Here is an 18,991-nt window from a genome sequence, read left to right as displayed (position 1 = left end):
CTATGAATTCACTTAGAACAATAAATGGAGGCACTGTAGCATGGTAGAATATTGGAGTTAGCTCCGCTACAGAGAGACTAAGTTTGAATATAACTCTGCCCTTTACCTTTGATGTTCAGCAAGTAATTTAAATGTTCTGTGTCCTCAAACTAGGATAGGTCTAGAATGGCCTCTTAAATTTTTTGTGTTCTAGGACTCAAAGTCTCTGATCTTATGATCCTGGAGCCAGCATTACAGCAAATTTCCTAGTTTCCTTGGGTCAGGATAATATGCTCTTGGATCCATGCAAAAAAAGATTTCATACTTTTAAGTATATGATTGAGAATGGATCCACAGATTTCAGATAGCCAGAGGGATTAATGGTAGAAAAAAGTGAAAAATTCCAATCTTTAATATCACAGTACATCTTAACAGTTACTGGTAAATTCATTTATCATTTCTATGGAGATGATTCCCAGATCAGACACAGCTTAACCTCGGTTAAGCTTCACCTTGCCTTTTAAACAATTTAAATTGTATGTCCAATTATCCTGAAATTGCCCTGGACAGGGTATTAGTGGAATTAATTGATTTCTGGTGTTGGCTATCGGATTCAGATTAAAGCATGAAACACCATGAAATCTAAATACCCAAGGCAAATAATAGCGAACCTGAATGTGAATATATGGTGCTGCATTTTCTATGACCTTAGAAAATTCATTTCATGAATGAATCTTTCAGTGGTGCTCATAGTCCCCATCCCTCTTTGAGACAGGATCCTAAACATAAAGATAACAAAGATAACCCTTTGACTTTAGTGTCATTGTACTCTTTATGGATAGGAAAACTGGCTGAAGGAGGAACAAGTTTAATACATGTTCAAGACCAGTTCCTACCAGGGAATTTTCTTTTGTTTTCTGGTGATTATCTGTAATATTATCTGGTGAACCAGAAGCAAATATGTAATGCATAACCACTGCTTATATTCAGATTTTTTCCCCCTCAATGGTAAAAATATTTTTCAAATACATGTAAAAATAGTTTTCATGATCATGCTTAAAATCAATGTTTCTAACATGTTTACTTTTATCAAAAAGGCTGTTCACTATTCCTATTTTTGTGTTCGCCATTATCACCAGCTTGACCCGTCATCTTGGCCATACCCATCACCAGCCTCTTTGGGGTTGTCAGCATTACTATCACTATCATCATGATTATCATATTCATTGCTATCTTTATCATCCTTATCCTTGAACTTACTATAGTTCCAGAAAACAAAATCCTCATATAGTTTGTCATTATTTTCAGTTGTGCCTTTACCACGGCTTTCTCCACCATTATCTTTACGCTTGTCTTTTTTTTCATCACCTTCAGCAGCCTTAGATGTAGGTAGGACTTTGTGTCCTATTGAGTCTCCCAATTCTTTTTGGGCTGGAAAAGGAAAGTTCAAGAATTCTTCATCAGAATTATTTTTATATGCGGTGTTCTTGGTACAACTTTTAGATGACATTACCAGATCTTGGATCTGAAAAAATTCTGAAAAGGCTACTCCTTTCTATGTACTTTGACTTGTTGACTTACTCTCTTTCTTTGGTTCTTCTTTTTTTCCCATTTCCAAAATGTGTTTAGTTATTTCTCCAGATTCACCAGGTGTTAGCTCCAGCAAGGCTTCTATCTTTCAGGTTGAGAAAGGCAACAATGTTATTTTCCCCCCAGGAAATGGACTACGAAAGGTAAGAAATAGAGAGTAAGTAATCTTAGGAACAGATAGAGGGAAATCATCTAAAAATTTCATTAGAAAATATCACAGTGGAAAGCAACAAAACACAATTATGATTCGAGTTAGGCCCTTCATTGTATTTTCCTTCCATGTTACTTTAAAGCAGTTCAGAGTCGACATGATGTTGGACATTGCATCATTCCTCCAAAAGCTCCCTATAACCGGTTGGCAGTGGAGAACAACCTGCTCTGTTGAATGCTTCCTTATTTGTGAATTCACTGAAATCAGTAAATAGGAACAGTATGTAGCACATTTGGAAAGACCTTTGGAGACAGGAAAACTGGGTTTGAATCTAGCTTTGTTATTTACTATGTAGATTAGAGCAAGTCACTCTTTGCCCCTCAATTCCTTATTAGTCAAATGTCTCTAAATGTTCTTGATCTCTTAGAGCTTCCAGTCTATGAAGATTTTTGGTTTATAGAATCAACATCACATTAAACCTCCTGCTTATATGACAAAGTTATCCTTTGGATACAACTGTGCCAACCAAGTTCCCCAGTGTCCTGGTTCAAATATATACATCTACCCAACTGGGAGAAAAGGCACCAAGAAGCCAAAATGACCTTCATGGCTTCTAAAATGTAACCCTAAGACAAGATGCAGCAAGTGCAATGGAGAAAAATCTTATATTTGGCTACATGGAGGCGCAGTTGAGGAGCCAGAGCAGACTTAATAACCGAGTCTCAGGAGAGACTGCTAACTCAGTTCAAGTACATTAGAAATACAAGTAAATTCAGTACCTAGTCCTCTTGTTAAATATTTTTCCTCCTTGCTCCCAATTTTGCTACTATTTTTGTATTGGTAAATTAAGTTGGAGAAAGTCACCAAACTGAGTTCACTGGTTCAATTGTACACTTAAGTCACCCTACAGAAAGGTAATCCTTTTGAAATCTTAACTGACTTACTTTATCTCCCTCTAATCACAGTAACAATTACACACATTTCCCTCATTTTTGTCTTTTCACCTGGTATCCATCAAGAGGTGATCATTTTTTTTTTTTTTTTTTTTTTTTTTTTTTGGCCAAGGAAAATTCTTCTGTCTACACCTTGGATACCAGAACTGCTCTCATCTGTATAGTAGATAATCCAGACCAAAATTACTAAGGATCAGAAAGACACTGGTCCCCTTCTCAGTGAGCCTCATCTAAAACGTATCATCAAGCTAATCTCACAACCTACTTATTGCTAGTTTCTGCATATTTTATAATAGATATTGTTATAGATTTTTTTTTTTAACATTTTACAAATAGGGAATCTGAGGTTTGGCAGAATAATAAACCATGTCATAAGCCCTGATGCTAATCCAAAATCCCTTTCGATTCCGATTTTTTAAAAGAGCAGATTTCAGTTTTCATAGATCTACAAGAAAAAATTCACTTCCCCAAGAAGAAACCTACCTTGGATGTCTTGGTAGGAAGTTTCTCAATCAGGGACACAGGTAAAGTAGGAACCTAGACTCTTGAACAGAGAATTCTCAAACTGAGCCAGCACTGGCCTTTTTGATTCCTTTTCTTCCCAAGTTTCCGCTCCCTTCTCGGCCTCCATTTGCATAAAGAGGTGATTCCAATTTTATCATTAGTATTGTAGACAAATCTTTGTGTACTACCTCATCAGTCACCACACCTCATTTCTTGATTACCCTCTCAAGTCTCCGATTATCTCCTCATTTAATTAACATACAACTCTGAAAAAGTTTTAAGTACTTCACTGCTCAGAAACAGCTGAGGGGTTGTTTACCCCTAAGATGAATTAATCACAGAAGTCTGTTAGGTATCTACTAAGTATAAGGTACTTAGAAAAATGAAAGATCCAATCTTTTTTGAAGTGAAGAGAACTTTTTGCCAAAGGGTAGCTCATGTTACTTAAGGGCCTACAAAGGGATCTCAGTGTTTAAATAAGCTAAATAAAATCCAAGCTCCACATTTTCTTTCTTTCTTTTTTTTATTGTAGTAAATTTGTTTATCTTTAATACACATTGCTTTATGAATCATGTTGGGAGAGAAAAATAAGAGCAAAAGGGAAAAACTATGGGATTAATTAAAAAAAAAAAAAAAAAACCAGAAAAAAGAAGTGAACATAGCATGTGTTGATTTGCATTCTGTCTCCTTAGTTCTTTTTTCTTGATTCAGATAGCATTTTATGTCCAAAGTTTATTGAAATTTCTTTGGATCAGTGAATTACTGACAAGAACCAAGACTTTCATAGTTGATCACACATTCTTGCTATTATTGTGTACAATGTATTCCTGATGCTGCTTGTTTCACACTAAACAGTTCGTGTAAATCTTGCTAGGCCTTTCTTTAATCAGCTTATTTTTAAAGAATAAAACAATATTATTCCATAACTTTCATGCACCACAACTTATTTGACCTTTCCCCAATTAATAGGCATCCACTCCTTTTCCAATTCTTTGCTACCACAAAAAGAACTGCTATAAATATTTTTGCACATGTGGGTCCTTTTGCCCCCTTTATGGTTTTCTTGGGATATAGATCTAGTTGTGGCACTACTGGGTCAAAGGGTATGCACAGTTTTGTAACCCTTTGGGCATAGTTCCAGATTGCTCTCCAGAATGGTTGGGTGCCTGGGGGAGGGCAGGAATGGGGAAAAGAAAGGAATTGAAGTTGGATTTAGAAAATTGGGTATCTTTGGGGTAAAACAATGACTTTGGCTTGGTAGAAGTTTGTTGTGAGAGACAGTTAATTGCTGACCCATACTCCCTTCCCCTGCAGACCCAAGGACAACTACAGTTCTGAAGAATGTCTATCTTCCAGCAAAGGTAAAATTGGGTGGTTTCCATCATTGTGAAATAGAATGGCTTGTTGTATAGGAGGCAGAGTAAGAATAGATTTGAACAGAAAGGTGATATACCAAAAACATTTTTTTTTTTTTAAAAAGAACTTTAGAGAAAAGGAGAGATCTTCCAGATCTTTTGGAGAAGAACAAATATCCTGATATTTAAAAAATGTTAACAACAATATACATGGTAAATGACAATCTAACCAATCTACTTATTGAGTGTCATCTCAATTAAGTTACCAAAATATTATTTTACTGAATTAGAAAATAAAAATTTTAAAAAGCATTTGGAAAATAAGACACTAATGAAAAATAATAAAAGAAAAAAGTTCAGCAGTGTCAGATCTTAAACTATATTATAAGGCAGTAATCATCAAAACTATCTGGTTCAGGGCAGCTAGATTGTATAATGGATAGAACACCAGCCCTGAAGTCAGGAAGACCTGAAGTCTGGTCTCAGACACTTAACACTTCCTAGCTGTGTGACCCTGAGCAAGTCACTTAACCCCAACTGCCTCAGGAGGGAAAAAAACCTCTCTGGTTCTGATTAAGAAATAGAAAAATAGGTCAGTGGAACAGAATAAGTATACAGTAAATGATTATATGAATATTGTGTTTAATAAATGTAAAATTTTAAATTTTGGAGCTAAGAATTCATTTTTTGATAAAAATTATTAGGCAAGCTGGAAAGCAATCTGCCAGAAATTTGGCACAGGCAAATATCTCACACCATTTATGAAGACAAAATCAAAATTGATACATGACCTAAATATAAAGGGGGATATCACAAGGAAATTAGAAGAATATGAAATATATTACCTCTAAGACTTATGGAAAAAAGACCAATTTATATATTAACAAGAGAAAGAGAGCATTGTGAAATTAAAAATGGATAATTTTACATTAAATGAAAAAGGTTTGTACAAATAGAACCAAGGTAGCTAAGATTAGAAGAAAAGGAGAAAATTGGGGAAAATCTTTTATAGAAGGACTTAATAAATGTTTAATAAAAACTTAATAAGTGCTTAATAAATGTTTATTAACTGACTGGTTGCCTCCTGAGCACACTGTTTGATCCTACAAAGGAAAACAGTCAGTGATACATCACTCCAGTGCCTTCACTTTCCAGGTCAAGACCTCTTCAACTGAGGAGCTATACAACCCATTCTCCCCATCTAAGGTAATCCAGACCAACATAAACAAGAATCAGAAAGAAGACATAACTCCCTTTCTGTTTGTGCCTGATCTAAATTATTGTTCATTTCAGGTTATGTGATATTAATAGATTGTTTGAGTAAAGATGTTGAAGGCATCAAAATCCTATTTTACAGATAAGGAAATTGATGTTTGAGCAGGATAAGAAACTTTCCATGGTCATACTATAACCATGTCACAAGTATTGATGCAAACCCTAAACCTCAGCCAAGTCAGCAACAGGACAGTTATGTTAAAGCTCACCTGCTGTTGCTGTGTAAAATATTGTTCTGCTCATTTCATTTAGTATCAGTTCTTATAAGTCTCTCCAGGCCTTTCTGAAATCATACTGCTGGTCATTTCTTACAGAACAAAAATATTGCATAACATTCACATAACATAACTTGTCCAGCCATTCTCCAATTGATGGACATCCACTCAGTTTCTTGTCACTACAAAAAGGGTTGTCACATTTTTGCACATGTGGGTCCTTTTCCCTCCTTTATGATCTCTTTAAGATACAAGCCCAGTAGAGACACTGCTAGATCAAAACAGTTCCAAATTGCTCTCCAGAATAATTGAATCAGTTCATAACTCCACTAACAATGAATGTGTCCCAGCTTTCTCACATCCCCTTCAACATTTGTCACAATCTTTTCCTCTCACTTTAGTCAATCTGAGAAGTGTAGAGTGGTACCTCAGAGTTGTCTTAATCTGTTTTTATTGGATTAATAGTGATTTAGAGCATTTTTTCATGTGACTAGTAATGGTTTTAATTTCTTCACTTGAAAATTGCCTGTTCATAACCTCTGACCACTTATTAATTGGAGAATGGCTTAAATTCTTATTAATTCGAGTCAATTCTCTACATATTTTAGAAATGAGAACTTTATCAGAATCCTTGGATGGAAATCTCTCCCCCCACCTCCCCCACCCCCCCACCCCAGTTTATTGCTTCTCTTCTGTTATCTGTATTGCTTTTGTTTGTACAAAAACTTTTAAACTTAATATAATCAAAATTAACCATTTTGCATTCCATAATGTACTCTATTTCTTTATTATAGGGGAAAAATAACCTTGGGGATTTTTATCATATCTTAGCCTTCCCATACAGTCACTTTTAGGTCATGTTAATACAAGGAATTGGACAAGTGATTTTGGAGATAAAGATCCACTTAAGTGGAATAACTTTGAATCTGAGTTATAGGAAGTGACAAGACCTTTGGGAGGCAGCCAGCATTAGTGATCATTGGTCAAGGATGGTCAAGGATGAGAAGGCTCCCATCTTTTGCCTTTTAAACCCTAGACAAGCCCGAAGCAAGTCAAGTTCCAGGGGCACATGGTGGGGTTTGGGATGGCTACCAGGTGTGTGTCTGGTCCTCTACTTGAAGGGATTAAATAAATGCTTTCTCTTTATAACCAAGATGTCTCTGATTAGTTAATTGGATTGGGAAGGGAGTGTTGCACCAGACCCTTCCCACACAACCTCAATCCTGTAATGTCATTTATACTGCTTTGTTCTTTGCTCTGTACTTTCAAATCCCTATAAATTTAGCTGTTTGTTCCCTGCTTCTTGCAATCTTTCTCTCTTAGAATTTAACCTACCTCCAAAGACTTAAGGTCTTTAATAATAAAACTTTGTCTCTTGACCTAAAAAAGCTTCCAGATACTTTTGGAATGCCTGCATTATTGGTCCAGAGACCTACTATGTTTTGGGGATCCTTTGAATCCCCACCCCTGAACTCCCAACAAATATCGCTGTACCAATTTGTTTTGTTTCATCATGCTCATGATTTTCTAGGTAGGATGTTTTGATGGCATAGTGAGTTTCACCCTATTACAGAATAAAATAACTATTAGATTAGCATTTCTTTCTCCCCGAGATAGAGGAAAGTTATTTTATTTGTCCTTCAGGAGAATCAAAGTCACCCACGTGAATTGGATTTAAATGAAGGGCTTGGCAAAGTCACTAGCCTTTTTCTCTTCTAGACACATTTAGGTCCAGTGGCAACTTATAGATCAGGATGACAGGAAATGGCCTAGATACATTGCCCCTCTATCTCTCCTTTCAACCCCTAACCCTGTTCTTTATCCTTACTACATATTCCAATTCTTAGTTGTTTCTCAGGCATTACCACACGCACTGGCAATACTCTTGTGCCTTTCCCATGCAGACATCTTGGGGAATCAGTTCAGCTTTGCAAAGTGCCCTTCTCTGAATTTTCTTTCTCTCTTAAACTTGTTTGAAAATTGACCTACTAACCCTCTTATCCTGCCTTTACTTTTCCTTACCTGGATGCTGAGTAGAGAAAATCATGAAATTCTATGGACTGTTACATAGTCTCAATCAAACCCTCAAAAGACATTTCTATCTTCCAAATGTATTCACAATTCCACTGATGATGGACCTTTTCTGAACCTTTTGCTCTATTCTCAAAATTCCAAATGCTTCTCTAATCCTCTCAAATGAGAAGTTAAACTCATATTACACTTTTAAAAAATGTGATTCATATCATCATAGCATTCCATATCTCTCTTCGTTTTCATAGCTAAACTCCTTGAAAAAGTCATTTAAAACCAAAGCCCACAATCCTGTCCTGTCACTCCCCACTTCCTTCTCTCCCATCTGGCTTCCTAATTTATTCAACTGAAATTACTCTTACCAAAGTAACCAAATGTCTGTCAAATGTAATGTCCTTTTCTTAGGCCTTGTCCTTCTTGACTTCTTTGAAGCCTTTGACAGAGTTAATCACTTTTCTCTGTAGGATTTTCTGATATTGTCTCTCCTTGTTCTTCTCCTACCTGGCTCACAACTCCTGAGATTCATTTTCTACATCTTCACTTAGGGGTGTCCAAGGAGACTCTGCCCTGGGTTCTCTTCTCTTGACTCATCACTTTATTTCACTTGGTGATCTCAATAGATCCCATGGATTAAATTAGCTTCTTGATGCTGATGATTCACAGCTGTATTCATCTAGACCTAACCTCTCATCTGACATCCAATCTTGAAGAAAGGGGAAAGCATGATATAAAAAGCAAAAGAAATAATTATTTTCAGGAGAATGATCATTGAGAAAAGAAGTACTCTAGTTCTGTTAGAAAAGATTTTGATTTTTAAAAATGTTAGCAAGAAAGCACAAGCAATAAGCCTAACCTTGATTTTGGTTCCTGGAAAAAAAAATGCAAAAAGATTGTTCTAAATCATTTCCTTTTTTTTTTTTTTTTTTTTAAAGCTTTTTATTTTCAAAATATATGCACAGTTAATTTTTCAACATTGACCCTTGTATAGCCTTGTGTTTCAGATTTTTTCCTCCTTCCCTTTCCCCACCTTAGATCATTTCCTTTCTAGATTTCACAGATAGTTCTTCAATAAGAAGCATGCCTTACTCCAGATCAAATTACGAATGTTGGTCTTGTTTTCTTTTTTGACTGGTTACTAGACAGAGTAAGAGAATGCAGTAGACCTCATTTACCTAGTTTTTATAAAGCATTTTATAAAATTTAATGTGCTGTTTTTCTGGATAAACCAAAGAAATAAGAGAAAGATAATGCATACCTGCCTATCCCAACTCCACTTAGAGTCATTAATGGGCTGTGAATTTGGGACAATGTCTTTAGTGGAGTGTCCCAAGGATTTGTGTTTGGTAATAGTCAAGTACAAGATACAGTCATTGTGTCATCAATAATTGAAATGGAAATAAAAGCATAAAAGAAAAAAAAAAAAAAAAGGAAAGAACCTAAATACAGGAAATAGTGCTTATAATAAAGGAGTTCAGTGTTCCAAGGACAGAAATACCTTTCTTCTTATTTACTGGAGACTTGGCTTCTTTCAACTCATTCTTTCTTAAAGGAAAGAACTTTTTTTGAATCTCTCTACTCCTAAATTAGCTACTACTAACTGTTTGAAAATTAAAGTAAGCCAGAATATCTTATATACAGAACATCTCATAATAAGAAGATGGAAGGAAGGAAGGGTGTGGAATAGAGAGATAAAGTGAAGAACTTGTAGCAATGTATAAATTCTTTTTCTGTATTTTATTTTCATTATTTCTGTGTTTCCCCTGTAACCTGTATAATATATGCAGGCCTATATTTACTTGAGCCTTGGCCATCTATAAACATATTTACTTAACCTAAGCTGATGACATTTATCAATATATAGTCTATTAGTTTGACTACTATTTGCTTAATTAAGCCTGAAGGCCTGATTTTCTATTTCCTAGAAATCAGGTGATTTAGGGGAAACAGAAACTTTCCATTCCAATCTCTCCGAATAGCAACAACCAATTAGATGCCTCCCCCTCCCCTTCTCAATGCTCTCTTACTTGTGATGTAATCTCTTGGATATAAGTTATGTATCTTTACTACTTTAGCCTTACTACTACCAGCTCTCTCTTTCCCTTTTCTCATGATAGAACGACTCATTCTCTGGAGGTTTTAATAAACACCCTTTCTGCTTTCTCTTGAGTGATCTCTGAGTAGTCATTTTGGGTAAGGGTCTTCTACATCCCTCACAGAAGGAAGGAAGGAAAAAAGGAAAGAAAGAAGGAAGAAAGAATGAAAAAGACAAAATAAAGAAGGACTAGAGGGAAGAAAAAGGAAGGAAATAAAGGAAGAAGAAAGGAGGGAAGTAAGGAAAGAAAGAAGAAAGTTAGAAAAAGGGAGAAAGGAAAGAAGTGAACAAGCATTTATTAAAAACCTAGTATTGTGCTTGATTCTAGGCTGAGTGCTACACATATATTATCCCATCTGACTCTCCAAACTACTTTAAGAATCAGATGCTACTAAAATCCATGTTTTAAAGACATGTCCAGGATGACATAGCTAGTAAATATTAAGGCTCTGATTAGTTAGTATTGATTTTATTAAAATAAAAAGACTTTACAATAATAACATAATATTGCTAGATAACATTATATAATAATATGTATATTATTTATGTAAAACTATGATGAAAGATGTTTTTGTGTTTTTTTACAACATTCTCCCATCTCCCATTTTCCTCTTCTATGTGACAAATAGTATTTTTTTTTTGCTTTCAGATTTATTTAAATTTATTTAACAAGTAAATTGTTTTCATATTGTGCCACAGTTCTTCTTTATTGTCCTGCCTCAGTTTCCCTGAATTGTTCTGCCTCAGTGATGATCCAGTGATGATCCATGAATCATGATGATCCAGATAAGGAGAAAGACCTTCTATCTTAGACATCATGACCCCAGCCCTTCCCTACTTATCAGAATGCCTCCCCTGATCCTGTCAGAACCAAATTGTTGGTTCTGTTCTTCCTCTCAGCACTCTGTCCCTGCCTCAGTCTACCCCTGTATGTGAGCCATATGTATATATATGTCATTGAGAACTCATTGTTTGCTGGATTCTTGGAGACGATAATCTCATTCAGCCCTGGGACCAAACCATGAATCCATTTGGTCCTAGTAAATCGCTCCCTTTCAAATAATTTTTATTTAATCTCTGTCTTGCCTCAGTTTTTTCTGGCATTATAATATATATATTGAAGACCAATTATTGAGTTGACTAGTACTAAATAGTTTTGATAATTCTTGATGTATAGTATAATTTGTAGTCTAAAAATGATGTTCTTTGGAAAAGACTGACCATTTTTTTAAAAACATGGTAAAATATGTTAAATCCAATATATGCATACATATTTATACAACTATCTTGTTGCACAAGAAAAATCAGATCAAAAGTGGAAAAATGAGAAAGAAAACAAAATGCAAGCAAACTGTGGTGTTCTTTGTCTATAATATATGATGGTTGTCTCAGTGCAGGTTTCTTGGGGAGGTTTTCTGGAGGCAGCCTTAGTTTCAGTTCAGAGTAATAATCACTTCAAACGCAGCCAGCTGATAAAATCCAAATGTTTATTTTCTCCTTTCAAATCTTGTCTCTTTCCTTGGGCCCAGTTAGCTTTAATAGAGACCTATCTCTCGCCTTGGTTCTAAGAGGTCCCTCCGAATGTCTCCAAATCCAAAGGTTTGTCCTTCAGCCTCCAGCCAGCACAAAGGTGGAAAATGGAATGAATCTGACTCTGCCTCTGACAGTGGGCTTCTGTATCTCCCAAAGTGCTCTTTGGCCCTGAGAGCTTCTTGCTTATATGCTGTACACTGAGTACACACCAATCATTATATCACTGGGAAACCATTATTTGTTGTAGGATTAAATCAATTCTAAACTAAATTTAAACATTGTCTCTTCAATTCCACTTAGTACCTTGTTTCAAGTTCTGGCCCATAACATCTCCTTGTAGAATCAGATCAATCATGCTGAACCATGCTAAATTAGATAATTATTGTCTCTATCAATTCTAATGACTTAATACTTTGTAAAGATTCCAACAGCAAACAACAATCAAAAGAATGAAAATGCTATGTTGAGATTCATACTCAGTTCCCACAGTCCTCTTTCTGGGTGGAGGTGGCTCTCCATCACAAGATCATTGGAACAGGTCTGAATCATCTCATGGTTGAAAAGAGATATATCCATTAGAATTGATCATTGTATAATCTTGTTATTACTGTGAATAATGATCTCCTGGTTCTGCTCATTTCACTTAGTATCAGTTCATGTAAGTCTCTCCAGGTCTCTCTGAAATTATCCTGCTGATCGTTTCTTATAGAACTGTTAATTCTTATAGAATGTTATATTACATAACATTCATACACCATAATTTATTCATCCATTTTCCAAGTGATGTGCACCCATTCAGTTTTCTGTTTCTTGCCACTACAAAAAGGGCTGCCACAAACATTTTTGCACGTTTTCCCTCCTTTAAAACACTGTTAGGTCAAAAAGTACGCACAGTTTGATAACTCTTTGGGCATAATTCCAAATTGTATTCCAGAATGGTTGGATCAGTTCACAATACCAACAATGTATTAGTGCCCCAGTTTTCCCACATTCCTTTCAACATGAGTCATCCTGTCATCTTAGCCAATCTGAGAGGTATATAATAGTACCTCAGAGTTGTCTTAATTTGAATTTCTCTGAACAATAGCGATTTAGAACACTTTTTTATATGACTATAAATGGTTTCAATTTATTCATCTGAAAATTGTCTGATCATATCCTTTGGCTATTTATCAATTTAAGAATGGCTTGAATTCTTATAAATCTGAGTCAATTTTCTATGTATTTTAGAAATGAGGCCTTTATCAGAACCTTTGAATGTAAAAATATTTTGCCATCTTATTATTTCCCTTCTAATCTTGTTTGTATCAGTTTTGTTTGTACAGAAACTTTTAAATATAATCAAAATTATCTATTTTTTGTTCAATAATGAACTCTAATTCTTCAATGGCCACAAATTCCTTTCTTGTCCACAGATCTGAGAGGTAAACTATTCTTTTGTTCTTCTAATTTCTTATATCACTCTTTGTATCTAAATCATGAACTCATTTCAACCTTATCTTGGTATGCAGTGTTAGATGTGGGTCAATACCTAATTTCTGCCATACTAATTTCTAATTTTTCCAGCTGTTTTGTCAAATAATGAGTCCTTATCCCAAAAGCTGGGGTCTTTGGTTTTGTCAAATACTAGATTATTATAATCATTGACTATTTTGTTCTTATGAATCTAACTTATTTCACTGATCAACTGCTCTATTTCTTAACCAGTACCAAATTGCTTTAAAGATCACTGCTTTATAATAAAGTTTTAGCTCTGGTACAGCTAGACCACCTGCATTTGCATTTTTTCATTTATTGCCTTGAAATTCTTCACCTTTTGTTCTTCCAGATGAATTTTGTTATTTTTTTTTAAGATCTGTAAAATAATTTTGGGGGGAGTTTGATTGGCATGGCACTAAATAATACATTAATTTAGGTAGTATTGTCTTTTTTATTATATTTGTTCAGTCTACCCATGAGCACTTGATATGTTTCCATTCATTAGATCTGACTTTATTTGTGTGGAAAGTGTTGTGGAGTTGTGTTCATATAGTTTCTGACTTTGCTTTGGCAGGTAGACTCCCAAATATTTTATATTATCTACATTTATTTTATTTTTATTATTTATTTCTTGCTGAGGCAATTGGGATTAAGTGACTTGCCCAGGATCACACATCTAGGAAGTGTTAAGTGTTTGAGGCCACATTTGAACTCAGGTCCTCCTGGCTTCAGGGCTGGTGCTCTATCCACTAAGACACTTGACTGCCCCCTATATTTATTTTAAATGGAATTTATCTATTATCTCTTACTATTGGACTTTGTTGGTACTATATAAAAATGATGATTTATGTGGATTTATTTTGTATCCTGCAATTTTGTTAAAGTAATTAATTGTTTCTAGTAGTTTTTTAGTTGATTCTCTAGTATTTTTTAAGTATATAATCATATAATCTGCAAAGAGTCATAATTTGGTTTCTTCATGACCTACTCTAATTCCTTTAATCTCTTTTTCTTCTCTAATTGCCAAAGCTAACATTTCTTTCTTTTTTTATAGATAGCTTTTTATTTACAAGTTATATGCATGGGTAATTTTACAGCATTGACAATTACCAAACCTTTTGTTCCAATTTTTCCCCTCCTTCCCCCCATCCCCTCTCCTCAATGGCAGGTTGACCAATACATGTTAAGTATGTTAAAGTATAAATTAAATACAATATAAGCTAACAGTTATTTTGCTGTACAAAAAGAATTGGAGTTTGAAATAGTGTACAATTAGCCTGTGAAGGAAATAAAAATTGCAGGCGGACCAAAATATAGGGATTGGGAATTCTATGTAATGGTTCACAGTCATCTCCCAGAGTTCTTTCGCTGGGTGTAGTTGGTTCAATTCATTACTGCTCTATTGGAGCTGCTTTGGTTCATCTCATTGTTGAAGAAGGGCATGTCCATCAGAATTGATCATCATATAGTATTATTGTTGAAGTATATAATGATCTCTTGGTCCTGCTCATTTCACTCAACAAAAGCTAACATTTCTAATACAATATTGAATAGTAATGACAGTGGACAACCTTGTTTCATCCCCGATCTTATTGAAAATGGTTTTAGTTTATCCCCATTACATCTAATGTTTGCTGATGGCTTTAAATAGATGCTATTGATCATTTTAAGAAAACCTCCATTTATGCTATACTCTCTAGTGTTTTCAATAGAAATGGCTTTTGGGTTTTGTCAAATGCTTTTTCTGCATCTATTCAGATAATTCTAAGATTTTTGTAAGTTTGTTTATTGATATAGTCAATTATATTAGTGGTTTTTCTAATATTGAACAAGCCCTATGTTCCTGGTATAAATCTTACTTGGTCATGGTATATAATCCTGAGGATAACTTGCTGTAATCTCTTTGCTAATATTTTACTGAAGATTTTGTCATCTATATTCATTAGGGAAATTGATCTATAATTTTCTGTCTGTTTTACCTTACCTGGTTTGGGTATCAGCACCATATCTGTGAAATGAATTTGGCAAGATTCCTTCTTTCTCTATTTTCCTAAAGACTTTGCCCAATATTGGAATTAATTGTTCTTTAAAGGTTTGGTAAAATTCACTGATAAATACATCTGGGCTTGGAGATTTTTTTTTTTTTAATGGAGTTAGCTGAGACTCAAACTTTAATGTAATATTCAGTACTTGTTTATCAAGTTACTCACTTGGATAACCATGAGAATGCTGCCAAAGATGTCTCTGTCCAGTTTTGCTTAAATGACATGTCCAAACTCAGCATAGGTGGGATGTCTTGAAGTTTTGGAAAGTTCCCCAACTTGTTTTTGTACCTCCAAACCATTCTCTCTTGTCCAACATGGGCTGGTGACCATCTTATGATGACTTAGTGGATATGTCCCTTGCTTTGCCCAACCCCAGACCCAGACCCCCAATCCCATCCCATCCCAATTCCTCCTTGCTATTAAGCCTTATAAAAATAAGGTCCTTAAAGAAAGATCTGAGGGTCACTTTACTTGAAGGGACTCTTTAAATGCCATTGGCTTAAAACTCTGTCTCAGTGTCTTTTTTATAAGTTAGACAATTACAATCCCCACAAGCAAATGCTTCTATCTGGCTTTATTTCTTTTAAATCATATTAGTCATAAATAATCCATAGTTTAGATAGACATGATCAAATTCCTGATTGGTAATTGATCATTAGAGGAACTAAAGTTGCCACAGGATCCAGATGATGAATAGCAGTAGATAAATTAAGAAAAGTTGGCAGAAACACCAATGTCTAGGAACAACTTCTGAAAGATCTGAGGGTATCGTGATGGCCACAGGAGTGTGAAGTGCTTGATCAGCACCATAATTCAAAATAAGTACTTGAAAGTTATCCATTTCAAGGCCTTGAAGATATCTTAGTTTGATGATAAACTTAGAGCTTGGATTCTTCTTGAATCAGTCCCCAGAATGATTTGCCTAGTCGTGGTCCAATGATTTTTAATCTAGGAATGTATCTGGAGAGAGAAAAAATTAGTGTTAAAGTCCCTTTGAATGGCTGAAATGGCCATATGAGCCTGGGAAGTGTCTATTGGTCTTAATTTGTTTACAATATAAGGAAATCTCATCTAATGACTTCTCTATTAACTAATGGCTAAACTGTTCCCCCTTTCTCTAACCCTTGATCCCTGATCACTCATTTCATTATACAGCTCTTCTACAGAATAGTTTAAATCTGGCTTCTAAAGTTGAGAAAGTTAAGGCAAACACTATTCATTCCTTTTTCTATGGAAGGGAAGAAATTGATGATGGATCATTTAAGGAGATGATAGAGTTAAGGGTTTTTATAGTTTGAAGAAAATTGTGGGGGAAATATCACATTGAAAAGGAAAACATAATTTTCATTGCATTAGTATGACTAAACCTTTTCTTTATAATTTCCTTAAAGCTATTCTTTGCCCTTCATTCTATGTGGGAGGGATGCTAGACCCCCTTTCCCAAATTAACTTAATCAGAGACATCTTCAGGTACAAAGAGAAAACTTCAATAAACTGTGTGATCATTTGACAAAAGACTTTCTTCACAGTTGGAAGATTGGAGTCTTCCTTAATCTATATAAGATTACTAAATAAAATAAAAGTCCCTGCAAGGAGAGGCTCAGACAACTGGGAGCCATCCCAACTCCCACCATGTGCTCCCGAACCTGATCACCCAGGAGTAGAATAGCCAGTTAAATAGGAAAAGACTCGAGCCTTTTCATTAGCTAGACTAAAAGGACATAACTATCCTTGACCAATGGTCACCAGTATTTCTTCCAATGGGTCAAGTCACTTCCTGTAACTTCACTAACTTCCTGTATCTCAGGGTTCAAGGCCTGGATAAAGGGAATAGGGATTATGTGACTTCTGAAATCTGAGAACCAAGATTTTATCTTCCCATTCTGGGAATTGGGATCATGTTAGACCTAGTCTCAATACTGAGAAATGCTTCATGCCATCAATCCCATTCAGTTCCCTTCACCCTCACCCCAACCCCACCAAAATTACGTTTAGGACTGTGAATGACCTCTTGCTCTATGGGAATGCTTGCCTACCAATGAATTCACTTAAGTCAATAAATGGAGGCAGTGTAGCATGGTAGAAAGAATCTTGGAGTCAGCTCAGATACCTACCTTGGATGTCCTGATAGGAGGCTTCTCAGTCAGAAACACAGCTACAATCAGAATCTAGTTTCTGAGCAGAGACTTGGAGAACTGAATCAGCTAGCCTTTTATATTCCTTTTCCTTCTTTTCCATTTACAAAAACAGGGTGTGAATTCCAACTTCACCAATAGAAAAATCCCTTTGTTTCCACTACCCTTCAGTTCTGTTTACTCTCTCAGCCCTCTACTTAGCAAAACCTCCTTTAATTAACTTTTCTCAGAAACAATAGAGAATTTATACCCTTCCTTGATTAACCAGTTGGTCTCCTAAGTACCTACTTAAAGTGTAATTTTATTTAGTAATCTTATATAGATTAAGGAAGACTCCAATCTTCCAACTGTGAAGAGTCTTTTGTCAAATGATCACACAGGTTATTGAAGGGATGGCAAAAGGATCTCAGTATCTGAGTAGTCCAAACAAGACCCAAGTTCCACTTTTTAGGAATTTTGGATTAACCAATTATTTTCTACTAGGAGTGAGTCAAAGTCTCATCAAGAGCCTCAGGCCCTGGGGTAGAAAAGTCATATGGGGCAGGGCAGCCATGGCATCAAGAATCAACTGTTGGAAGGACAAATAGAAAGAGTGCTGTCCCCAGGGTCAGAAATTGTCCTGGTCAGGGATGTTAGTGGAGGTAACTGGTTTCTGGTGTTGGCCATAGAACTTAAAGTATGAAACACCATGAAATCTAGATACCCAAGGCAATAATAGCAAAAGTGAACATGAATGGACATGGCCTGTATTTTCTATGACCTTAGAAAATTCTATCTTCATTTTATAGGCGAAGATTCAGTGGTGCTTATTGTCCCCATCCCTCTCCTAGACAGGATCTTGAACATACTAAAAGATAACACTTATATGACTAAACTTACTTTACACATGTCATTTCATTTAAACCTAACAACCCTTTGATGTTGGTGACATTTTACTCTTTTTATGGATAGGAAAACTGGCTAAAGACAAACTTAATTTTTTTATCCATATTCTCACTGTTTGAAGCAGGATTGAAATTCATGTATTCCTGATTCCAAGACCAGCACCTACCAGGGAATTTTTACTGCTTAATATTTTCTGGTGAACCAGAAGCATGTGTGTAATGTTTTGGGTACAAAATCACTAAAATCACTGCTTATACAGATTTTTTTTTTTCTCAATAGTAAAAATGAAGTATTTTCTCAAACACATGTAAAAATAGTTTTCAACGTTGACTTTGGTAAGACTTTGTGTTCCAAATTTTTCTCCCTTATTTCCTTACCTCTCCCATCCTCCAAACAACAAGCAATCTGATATAATTTAAATATGTGCAAATCTTTTAAACATATTTCCATATTTGTTCTGTGATCTGTTAACATGACCTGTGTTTTTCCAGCCACTAAGTCCCATAATCTTACGGTTTCCTATAATGATCTGTTGTTCTACTTTAATGCCAGAGAAACTGAGACAAGATAGAGATTAGAGAGTTTTTAATATTTTATTTGATTTCTGAGAGGAAGAGATTATACTGGGGACTGCCCCCAGGGCTGTTGTCCAAAGCAACCAGCAGTGAATGTGAGTTCTCAATGACATGTATATGGTTCTAAGCTCAGGTAGCTAAACAAAGGCAGGAGGTAGAGTCCAAATTCTGGTGAAAGGGAATCTCCAGGCAGG

General features: G+C 35.4%; 1 long non-coding RNA gene across 2 annotated transcripts; it reads right to left on the bottom strand.

Moving 5' to 3' along the window:
* Nucleotides 1-1,343: 1,343 nt before the first annotated feature.
* LOC116422768 lies at nt 1,344-8,479 on the bottom strand. Of its 2 annotated transcripts, none has more exons than XR_004233298.1 (3): nt 8,416-8,479; nt 1,561-1,654; nt 1,344-1,410 (listed from the first exon to the last, which is right to left on the bottom strand). It is a non-coding gene; the product is annotated as an uncharacterized LOC116422768 (long non-coding RNA). The 2 variants fall into 2 exon arrangements; XR_004233297.1 differs by lacking the exon at nt 8,416-8,479 and adding an exon at nt 3,157-3,216.
* Nucleotides 8,480-18,991: the final 10,512 nt, after the last annotated feature.

Source organism: Sarcophilus harrisii, chromosome 3, assembly GCF_902635505.1.
Source record: "Sarcophilus harrisii chromosome 3, mSarHar1.11, whole genome shotgun sequence".
NCBI lineage: Eukaryota > Metazoa > Chordata > Mammalia > Dasyuromorphia > Dasyuridae > Sarcophilus > Sarcophilus harrisii.
This window is presented reverse-complemented; position numbering and strand designations above follow the sequence as displayed.